This window comes from Rhipicephalus microplus, chromosome X (assembly GCF_043290135.1).
Source record: "Rhipicephalus microplus isolate Deutch F79 chromosome X, USDA_Rmic, whole genome shotgun sequence".
Classification (NCBI taxonomy): Eukaryota; Metazoa; Arthropoda; class Arachnida; order Ixodida; family Ixodidae; genus Rhipicephalus; species Rhipicephalus microplus.
In genome coordinates, this window is record NC_134710.1 from 39,968,999 (window position 1) to 39,979,439 (window position 10,441).

Genomic DNA, 10,441 nt, shown 5'->3' on the forward strand with positions numbered 1-10,441 from the left:
TCTCGCAATTTCACTGGTCGTACCTTTGGAATGCGATGTCATGTTAACACTTACTCCGAGGTGAACGTGAGGATGTTTCTTCGCGAATGTATCTGGTTCCAATTTCGCTTCCTCCACGAGCAGGGCTATATGAACTCTGATTCTCTATCCATGGTTATAACAAGGGATAGCCCCATCCGAAAAAGATGCGTGCAACAAGGTCTGCGTCAAAATGCGGCTGCTTTTTCTTGTGAATATATAGTGAAGAGTTCGTGATTTCTTGGTGCCCAACCCAGAGTTAGCTATGAAAGACCAGTAGACGCGTATTAAAAAAAAACACGTCTTATTGCAAAAAATTTTCGTGACAAAATGTTTTAGACAATTCTGATGCTGGACACATCATTCGAGAAGCCAACCAGCGAATGGCGAAGAGCGCTAACGACCGCTCAGTTTTTTTTAATCTGCAGAGGACTGCTCGGGCGTAACACCAAATAAGTTGACACCATGCATGAGCTCGAGGTAGAGTGCTATAGCTTTGGAACATCACGCAGATTCTACGCACCAATCAAGCTCTCCAGCTCCATCGTTCTGCAAGTTGTAGTGAGCAGCAACATCTTGTAAATGCTAAGTGAATTCACTAAGCCCATACGTTTCATCATTGAAGAAGTTTGTAAGTGCTTCCTTAGCCTACATTGTGATGTTTCTGAAAGTCCTGTGGCTTCTTCTACACATTGAGCCTAAAAATCGATGAGCCCAAGCATTCATGCTACTTCCGTAGGCTCGCTGCTTGTCGAGAAATCTTTACCTGTAATTTAGTGTGCCGACAATGTTTAAGTGGTTTTGATAACTTTTTTTGTCATATTGTTACCTCGTCACAGCTTTCCCCCCTCAAAAGCATAAAACGCATCACTGCCTCAACGTCGCTTGCTGCATAAGTTTAATTTCTTTAAATTCACTGACCAACTGACATAGCCATGGACTGAGCCAACAGGCACGTTCAATTCATCCGATGAAGGCAAAGCATGAAACATTCACGTCACGACCTCTTCGCAAAGCAAACGCTGATTTGATTGATATGTGAGGTTTAATGTCCCAAAACCACCATATGATTATGAGAGACACCGTAGTGGAGGGCTCCCGAAATTTCGATCACCTGGGCTTCTTTAACGTGCACCCAAATCTGAAAGAGAGAGAGAGAAATAACATTTATTTATACATCCGGCATGTGGGAAGTCCCCGGCCTCGCAGGGCGTGGATGTTCCCTATCTGAAGATTACGGCTATTAGAGTCCGATAATCTCAGAGCCTAGACCTCGAGGATGTTTTGCTACGACTAGGCGACTGTTACTCGGGTGCATCCGTGCCCGTTAGACGGGTTGTCGGCTCCTTTTCTCCCTTTGCTTCGCCAAAGCCTCCTCAAGCCGCTGGATGCCCCTTCACCCAAATCTGAGCACATGTGTCTACAACATTTCCGCCTACATCGGAAATGCAGCCGCTGCAGCCGGGATTCGATCCCGCGACAAGCGGGTCAGCAGCCGAGTACCTTAGCCACCAGACCACCGTGGCGGGGCTCGCAAAGCAAACGCGTCCTGTAGACATCTTTCTTTTTGACGAATGCACTTCCACACGGCTAACGTTCTTTGGAGCTTCACAAGGTATTCCGTTTATTACGAAGCCCTTGTTCCTGCGCAACCACCATATCAGTATGAGCGTCACGCGCAGGATTCCATTTTAACGGCTCTAGTCTTCACTTCGCTCATGCTCATCTGTTTTCTAGACGACTTTGCAATTTACTTGCGAATCTGACACAAAAGTGCGGTGGACCATGTTTCATCATTGCGCTCAGCGACCATTCACAAACAAAAAAAAGCATCCGCGAATCTTTCATTTTGTTACACATATCCAGCACAAAAGGGTACGACGTTGGGCAAGTTGGTGTTGCATATTTAAAATTGAGCTGCAGCGCGGTAAAAAAACGAGGAGGTAGAAAAAAACAACACGAGTGCTGAACCAATTCAGCGCTCGTGTTGTCACTGGTTCTTTTATGTGTCCCTTTCTTTTTGTGTGGCAGCTCACTTTTTCATAAAGAAATAAACCATAGATGTATACACACTGCTGTCCCCTACTGACAATATAGAGGCAGCAAAATTACTTATTTTTAAAGGGGTGAAATATTCGGTACTACTGAAAAAGCTAATTTCCTCGTATATAATGTCGGGATAGATACAGAAACAGCCGCGATGTAAAATCCTTCCTAGGCATTAGAGGTTGTTCTTGGTTCTTCTATTTCTTTTGTGTTCCCTTAAGTCAACAAAAATGACGCTTTTAACGTCGCAGGCATTGGCACCCTTGGTCCCTTATAAAGAGGCCTCGTTTTAGTTCCTATACTGGCCAAGCAGCGCCTGCATGAGACATCGACTGTGAGAAGAGGAGCAACCAATAGCAGGACATCAGAAGCAGATTCTTCTGTTTTTTACTCTTGTCTAATCTTTCTATAGGCGATCGAGAGCGGCCGCATTTAGCTGGCAGCCACGCTGAAGCACGTACTTGTAAGGAAGACGTCCGTCTCAAGAAAGGACCGAATTGTGTACGCTGTGTGTGCGTGTATCCAAGCAAGGCTTCACTATACCAAGCATTTCTTTATGCAGTGCTTCAGTTCGCACGGCATCTACTTCATTTTGTTCCTTTTTTCTGTGTAGGTGGAGACCCCTTTGTGCCCGCACAGGATGAGGAGTTCTGCAATACGGAGACGCTGTCGTATACGACCTAAAGCAGAGACTTTTTTTCTTTCCTATCTCGAATGAAGCTCCCTGGTTTCGAGACGCACCTTTGATAGTTGTCCAAGTGCGAACAGCACGTTTTTGATGTTGGTCTACCCGTCGAGCCGATCTGTCGCAACTGTGCAGCGGCAGCTCTAATTGACAGGTGAAACGAAGGGTGTCAGCAACGTCGGCCTGGCTCCCATTCAAGGGCGGGAGGGATATCCAGCTGGATGATTCGGAGGAACCGCGGATCTTGACCCAGGAATGCGGGTGCCTGCTCCGAAGACCATCGAAGAGATGCCGCTTGCCCTCACTTGTTCCGCACCCATGCTTTTCGCTGCCGCGCGCGCGTTGTGTCATTAGAGACGCGTCGTGCACCACAGGGGTGTGCTCTCCTGCTTGCATGCAACCTTGAATGCCTGTCGCTAGCGTTCATCTTCCTTGATTTTTTTCCGTTCAATTCCTGCAAAGCTCGGACACACAGACACACACACACAAAATGACAGAGCTTCTTCGCCTCGTGTCACGGTGATGCCCGGCAATGGCACCTCCTCCTCTTTCACAACCAACCAACCAACCACTCTTGAACCGGCGCTGCTTCTCCGTATTATAAGTGATGCAATCAAGGTTGAACAGGTTGCGAAAGTGAAGAAATACAGCGCTCGAGATAGCCGTGTGGAGGTGGACGGTGATCCTCAAACCATGGCTTCCATCTTGCTAAGAGTGTATGCGTAATCACGGTGCGAAATCGTTGCTATGATGTATCCATGGCGCAGCGCTGTTCCTGCGTCACTCGGCTGAGCTTCCGATTCACACCTGCAGAGGGGAAAGAAAAATGAGACCTTTTGGGTGCTACACCCCGCAAAAGCTTTGCGCAAGCGTGACCTGTAGCTGTTCAGATGAATGGGCTCGCTCAGCGACATGCTGCTTCATCGTCGCATAAAATTGCTGGGTTTGTATGTGCGACCAAGGCCTACGCGCTAACAAAGCTTTTAGGCTACGATGCTACTTGATTGTGTTCTATTCATTGTAATAAAAGAGGGGCTATAATTGAGAGACTAATTACCAATGATTGCGCAGATGAATCGTTAGTTGAGCCATTTTATGCACGCACGATCACCGCGGCCATATTTATGACTAGGCTATGATTTTCGACCTCGAATGCGTCGTAATTTCACTTTTCAGAATCACAGTCACCGACAGCTTCGTAATTAAAGGCAGCACAATACCTACTGTAACGTTTCAATGCTAATTAAGACGCAGAAAGGTCGAAAACAAATAACACCAGTGAATGAGCGACCACACAGAGAGCATCATAGACCAAAATGATAATTAAAATGCTACTTGAACTGCAAGCTATAGTTACCATGCAACATTTGAGCTATATTTGTTGTCTATTCCTTAATTTCTGAAAAGGTAATACAGACACTTTTAATCCGTAAACATTATCTGACTACACTCTCAAGAAAAGCCCGCCTAAAAAATTGGTATGTTTCAACCTAATGGTAGCGCAATGATATAAAAGCACGATTCAGTTATGAAATGTGTTCAACAGTATAAGGTCGCGCACGTGATACGGCTCAATTCTAGGCTAAAGAGTTTTTATTGTACAGCTCCCAAAATTTGATTCAAATGCAGATGAAAGGTCCCTTCATTTATATCAGGCTTTTTTGAAGCAGTACAGAAATGCTCCAAATCTTATGCCAGTGAGGCCCTTGTTGTCTTCGCAAACCAAGTCTGTGCTGAGGCTCAAAAGCCTTGCAGCACTACAAAGTTTCATTCAAACGAAGAAATAAAAATGTTATTTACATTTTGATTATCAACTTGATGGCAGTCGTCTACATGAAAATATGCAGGTACCTGTCAATTATGGCATACTTAGCTTTTTTTATAATCCCAGTAAACACAAATCTAGAATACAGGAGGGATTGTAAAGAGAACTAGCTGCTATTGAGTTCTTAGGGTAGTCTTAATGAACAGAAAGTAAACAACAAAGATGGTGTCGGCAGTCATTAAGCTGAACACTAATATTCCTTTTTTATATCCGGCATTGTACTTCTTGGTTACATCGTTGGCTTCCTAGCAATTCTACAGCGGGAAACAAAGATCTATACACACGATGGCTGCGTCTTTCTGGAAGGACGCCACCGATGATACTGTCACGTGGTCGGGAAGTTGAATAAGGCAACAGACGGCGTGTTTAAGTTGAAACTTTTAATCTGGTGAAGTTGTGCACATGAAATGAAAAGGTAAAGTTCAGACGGAATCACACTTGTCGCCCAGTCGGACGCTGCAGCAGCCGTTTCCTACAACATTATGTTAAGAGCAACGCCGTAATGATACCATACATGGTCATACCAATGCTACGCCCTTGTGCAATAACTCAAGAATGAACGTAAGCTTGTAATTAACATGAGCTAGCAGCTGCAGCTAACAACAGTGTCGACAGTCACGCGCTCCGCGCGCTGTCCTAGACAAGTGTGATTCTATCTCTACAAGCAATACACTTTTCACACATTGATAACAGCGAGCACGTTTGCGGTTGTCAGTAATCTTATGTGTAAGCTAAGGTGCATCGGCATTTATACATGTGGCATCGAATATTCCAGCGCTTTCGTTGATGTCCTCGTTAGTTCCAGAAGGAACTCTGTACTGTTCTTGTTGCGTGCTAAAGCTTATCAGATGATGTAAAATAATCTTGAAGGCGGTTCCCGGACACTCGGGTGTGGTTTGAGCAAGACAGTAATGGAGATTACTTGATTGACATGTGGGGCTTAACTTCCCAAAACGACCATATGATTATGATAGACGTCCAAATCTGAGCACACGGACCTACAGAATGTTTGCCTCCATCGAAAATGGAGCTCCTGCAGCCGGGACTCGATCATACGACTAGTGGATCAGCAGCCGAGTGCCTCATTAACTAGACCACCATGGTGGGGCTAACGTAACTTACTGAAATACAACAAGTACGCCTACAATCAAGGAAGAACACTTAAGGACAGAACATAAACGGCATCGCTCGCAACTAACTTTATTATCAGAACATCAGCGACGTATATAACCGTAGAAAACACGCTATAAAGATAGTAACGGAGTGGTCACATACAAATATAGAGAAATGCGTGCATACAAAAATTGAGCATATCTTATCCCTATATGGTGATCTCAGGTCACGATGGCAGTAATATTAATCTTGAGGGTTCGATTAAGCAGGGGCAAACGAATAAGCGTGTTGAGAGCTCGAAGATAGAAATCGTACTGTCGTTTGTTCGCCAGTTCGAAAAGTACAGTCGCAAGTTGCGAAATGTTGAGATCGCTGCCTTAATACAAAGGCAGTAGATTTACCCCCTTTTTGTGCCATCTGATTGCATAAGAAGCAACAAGCTCATGCATGATTTGATGAACTGGAAATTATTGGCAGATGCCTTCGTGCTCCAGTACGACAATTCATTACGAGGCAGCTACGCCTTAAACAATAGAGTAATAGCACCGGTGGGACATGAAGGTAGATCATGGGCACATCAACAACCCTGGAAACTCGTCGTCTTCTTTTTCTTTACTACAAGTGGACTGAAACAACCTGGGAATGATGATGATGATGAACATTATGATGAAGAAGAAGAAGATGATGATGATAAAAGCAAAGAGATGGCAAGTCCATTCAGAAGGCGCTGAAGCTGTCGAAGCATGCCAGATTTCCCCAGTGGTGGTGGGACCATCAGCGGGTATTACACCGGGTGGTCACTTCATTAACATTATACGAGCTCAGTTGCTCACGCTTGATACGGTAAAAATAATAAAAAAAAAACAAGGAACGATAAGTGGGCTTGCCAAACGTGAGAGCTGAGTAAAAAAGTTAAAGCGTGGGGTGGGTCTCACGTAACAGTGACTTGATGTAAGCTCTGGCTAGTTTTGGCCTCAGAAACAGCGATTGCTATCGGACTTACAAATTCACAACAATCTTTTGCGCACAAAGCTTTGGAAGTTTAGCCTCGAGGACAGTAATGAGTTCCGCATATGGGGCGATGGCTTCGGGAGAAGGTCCTGCGTGTCAGGTATCGGTGCACCACAACAGGCATGCGTTGAGCCGTAATCCCATTACTAAGCTGCTATTTATGTAGCATTCATGAAAGAAATAGCGAGTCGGCAGGAATTATATGCTTATATTACTATATTCTCGTGTTTTATTGTTAGATTTTACAAATGTTGTTTGCTCAACAAATGGCACAAATACTCGGAGAGAATTGCGTTTTTGCACTGACACTCTCCATTTAATTACTAAACCACCGCGTATAAAAAAAGCACTGACTTCTCACGCGATCACACTTTATTTTTCAGAAGTACTGCACTCAGGCACTCAAGAAAAGAAGAAGATAAACAACTTTATACATGCGAGCAAGCAGTTGAGCCAGACCGAGAGTATAGAACTAAACTCCTTATATTGTAACGACTGCCTTGTAGCATGCGCTAAGTGTATAATGAACTGTTGGTGCGGCGAAATTTTGAAAACGCGGAGGTGCTTAGTCAAGGGAAGCTGCGTGACCCCGTCTGACAAGATCAATCACTTGAGCACATAGTGAGGCTTCATTAGCTTGGCTAGTGTCATAGCTGCATGTCGCAACGGCGGGAACAGCTACCTCCGACGCGCCTGACGCACATTAGCTTTACATTTTTAATATGCAGCACCCTACAGGGGCCTGAAAACTTCTTTTTCTGAGGGATAATGCTTGTAGCTTAAACAGCTTGTCTCGAAGAAATTCAGGTGCCAGTGTCGGTGTCAGCGGCATTGGTAGTAAGCGGAAAAATTATAATAGGCGCAAATGAAATAGCTAATAAAAATAGTCGGGTTCGAGATAAAATCAAACTCAGGCCCTCCGTGTGGCAAACAGGTGTTCTAAGAGCAACGATATTGCTTGAAACTGCAACATTACAGCAACCACAGACTGAATGATTATGAGTGAAGCGAAACGACTGCCTGCCTGCCTGCCTGCCTGCCTGCCTGCCTGCCTGCCTGCCTGCCTGCCTGCCTGCCTGCGTCTGTCTGTCTGTCTGTCTGTCTGTCTGTCTGTCTGTCTGTCTGTCTGTCTGTGGATATCTGTCTGTCTGTCTGTCTGTCTGTCTGTCTGTCTGTCTGTCTGTCTGTCTGTCTGTCTGTCTGTCTGTCTGTCTGTCTGTCTGTCTGTCTGTCTGTCTGTCTGTGGATATGCTGTGCTGAATACGCCTGAGGAATGGACTGCTCTAGATTACATGGACCTTCGTCCCGAAAAAAAAAAAACTCTATATAAATGTCGCGTAGTGGCACATGATTGAGCCATATTTCTCTATGTGAAAATATTCGCAATATCAGATTCAATCATGCACGGTATCAGCAAAAAAAAAAACATCACTGAACTCTCTACATATTTTAGTGCCGCATGCCCGTATACGCAGTCGCGGAGGCCTGCATTGGCGTCTCTTTTTTTGGGGGGGAAGGGGGGTACATTCACACGTTTATGACACCAGATGACCCTTGGTCCGCCCCTGCTGTCGTGTTTTGGCCACTAAAATTCATGCTCGTGCGCAGTCTACCTACCCGAAAAAGGTGCGCTATGACGGCGTGCTTTTACTAGCGAAATAGATGCCCAAATATGTAGCAGCACAGAAAGAAATATCTGTGCATGAACATCTTGCATTCACTTGCACCAGTGAAATTACCACAAGAATTTGCAAGTGTTTATATTAGGATGTCCAAAATAAGCCTCGCTCGCTCAGAATTCTAATAACAAGTAACGTAGCTGCAATTGCAGAGAGAAAAAAAAACAATGTTTGTTTTCAAAACAAGGTTGAAAATTCCTATCAACTTTTTATGAACTGCTAGGCAGCAACCATCATCAAATTTCAAATATTTATACAGTTTTCAAAAGTACTTTATTTTACCCTACAAGTTTAAGGCAACGCTAGTTTATTCGTTTCTGCGCGTACATTTCATACACACAATTTATTCTTTGTAGCTGTCATACTGCTGTAAACTTTTGACAATGACGGGTATCGCAATGGGAACCTCCAAGTTAAATGTGTTCAATATTTTCGGCCTTTTAATTTAGGCACGAGGAAAAGTAAGTTCATTTTCAGGCTACTGTGTGGTATGTGTGTAATTAATGAAATGCTCATTCATATCTAAAGTATGCATTTTTGGGTCGGTGTCGACATCTCATGGAATCGCCTGTTTGCGATAACTGAGGTTAGGACACTAAGTACGGTTATGTATGATGCGTGGCTACCTGTATATTGTGGTTAGCTGTAGTGTTCATGTGACAGCGGTATTAATGGGCCTTAGTTGTAACAGAGCAACGCCAGTGAAGTTAGAGAACAAAAAAAAATTTTCGCTGCAAGAAAAAAAAATAATTTTTGCGTCCCAATCACAGTCTTTCTTTCCATTTTTTATGAAGGCCTTTATTCGTGCCGTGCGAATATTCTCCGTGATGCGAAAAATCCTGCTGAGGCAGACTCTAGATCGTAAGCACATCTGTATACCTGTTGAAGTTAACGGCTTTCTTTGGCTGGGGCAAGATTCCACAAAAAGCCGCGTATAGTAATTAGCCACTAAGCCGTATAGATGCGGAGCTTGTCGAATTCAATGCAGTGGTCGTTCACCACACTGTGCTCAGCGAGTGTACTAGTTTTTTCCTGGAACTTGCGGACGTCGTTTTTATATAGTGATTGTTCAAGAAGAAAGTACAATATGAAAATTTGTGACTCTCTTAGTCTGTCCTATCCAAACGACTGTGATCGGAACTCCCTAAATGTGTGCGCATGTTGTTGTTTTTTCTAATTTATTTTATATCTCTCTATATCTATCCTCTTTCCGATCCTTTTCCCCACCCCCGTACAGGGTAGCGAACCAGTTCATTTTGGTTAACCACCCTGTCTCTTTCTTTTAATTATTTCCCTCTCTTGTGACTCTCTATATGAGGTCATGGCGAAGCGTCTCCTCGAGGAAGCTATTTCCTTCCACCACGAACGGAGGTCACACTCGCGCCAGCAATACATCTGCTATAATCCACTTCCACAAAAAGCATGTCCGTACAGTTTGTCACGGCGGATTCTGCGGCTTTTTTTTTCAAGTTTTGTGCGGAGATGGCCCAACCTACGCCAAAGGGATTTGGGGTGTCTTAAGAAATTTCTACCCGCGATTTCCACGAACAAACACAGGTTCCACCGGCACATTTTTTGTCTATGCCTGGCATGCGGACCTCTCCGAGGTTGCGTCAAAAGAATTCATCGGGGCGAGCTCTGGCTAAATGGCAGTCAGAAGATTAAAAAAGTAACAAGTAACATGACACCACACGTTACCAAGAAATGGCAGCGTAGGTACGTTACACGTTACAGTTCTGAAATTGTAATGAGTACGTTTCAAAGTTACCAATGAAAGTAACGCGTTACCATTAACGGCGTTACTTGCAAGGCGTTACCGCCACCGCTTTGGTTGAGGCATTCACCGAAACCGAAGGCGCAGCTGATGCACGTGAGGCCCGGTTACGCTATCGCGTTTTACTATTGAAAGTAAAGCTCAAACGTCCTCCAAGTTTTTTAAGTCTTACTTTCCTGTTTAAAACCAGCCCAACATGAATTCAGCTAAAATTCAAGCCCAAGAATGAAAAACATATAAATTAGGTAGGTGGCTGTTCAATATGGATCCATTGTCTACAAAACTAAACA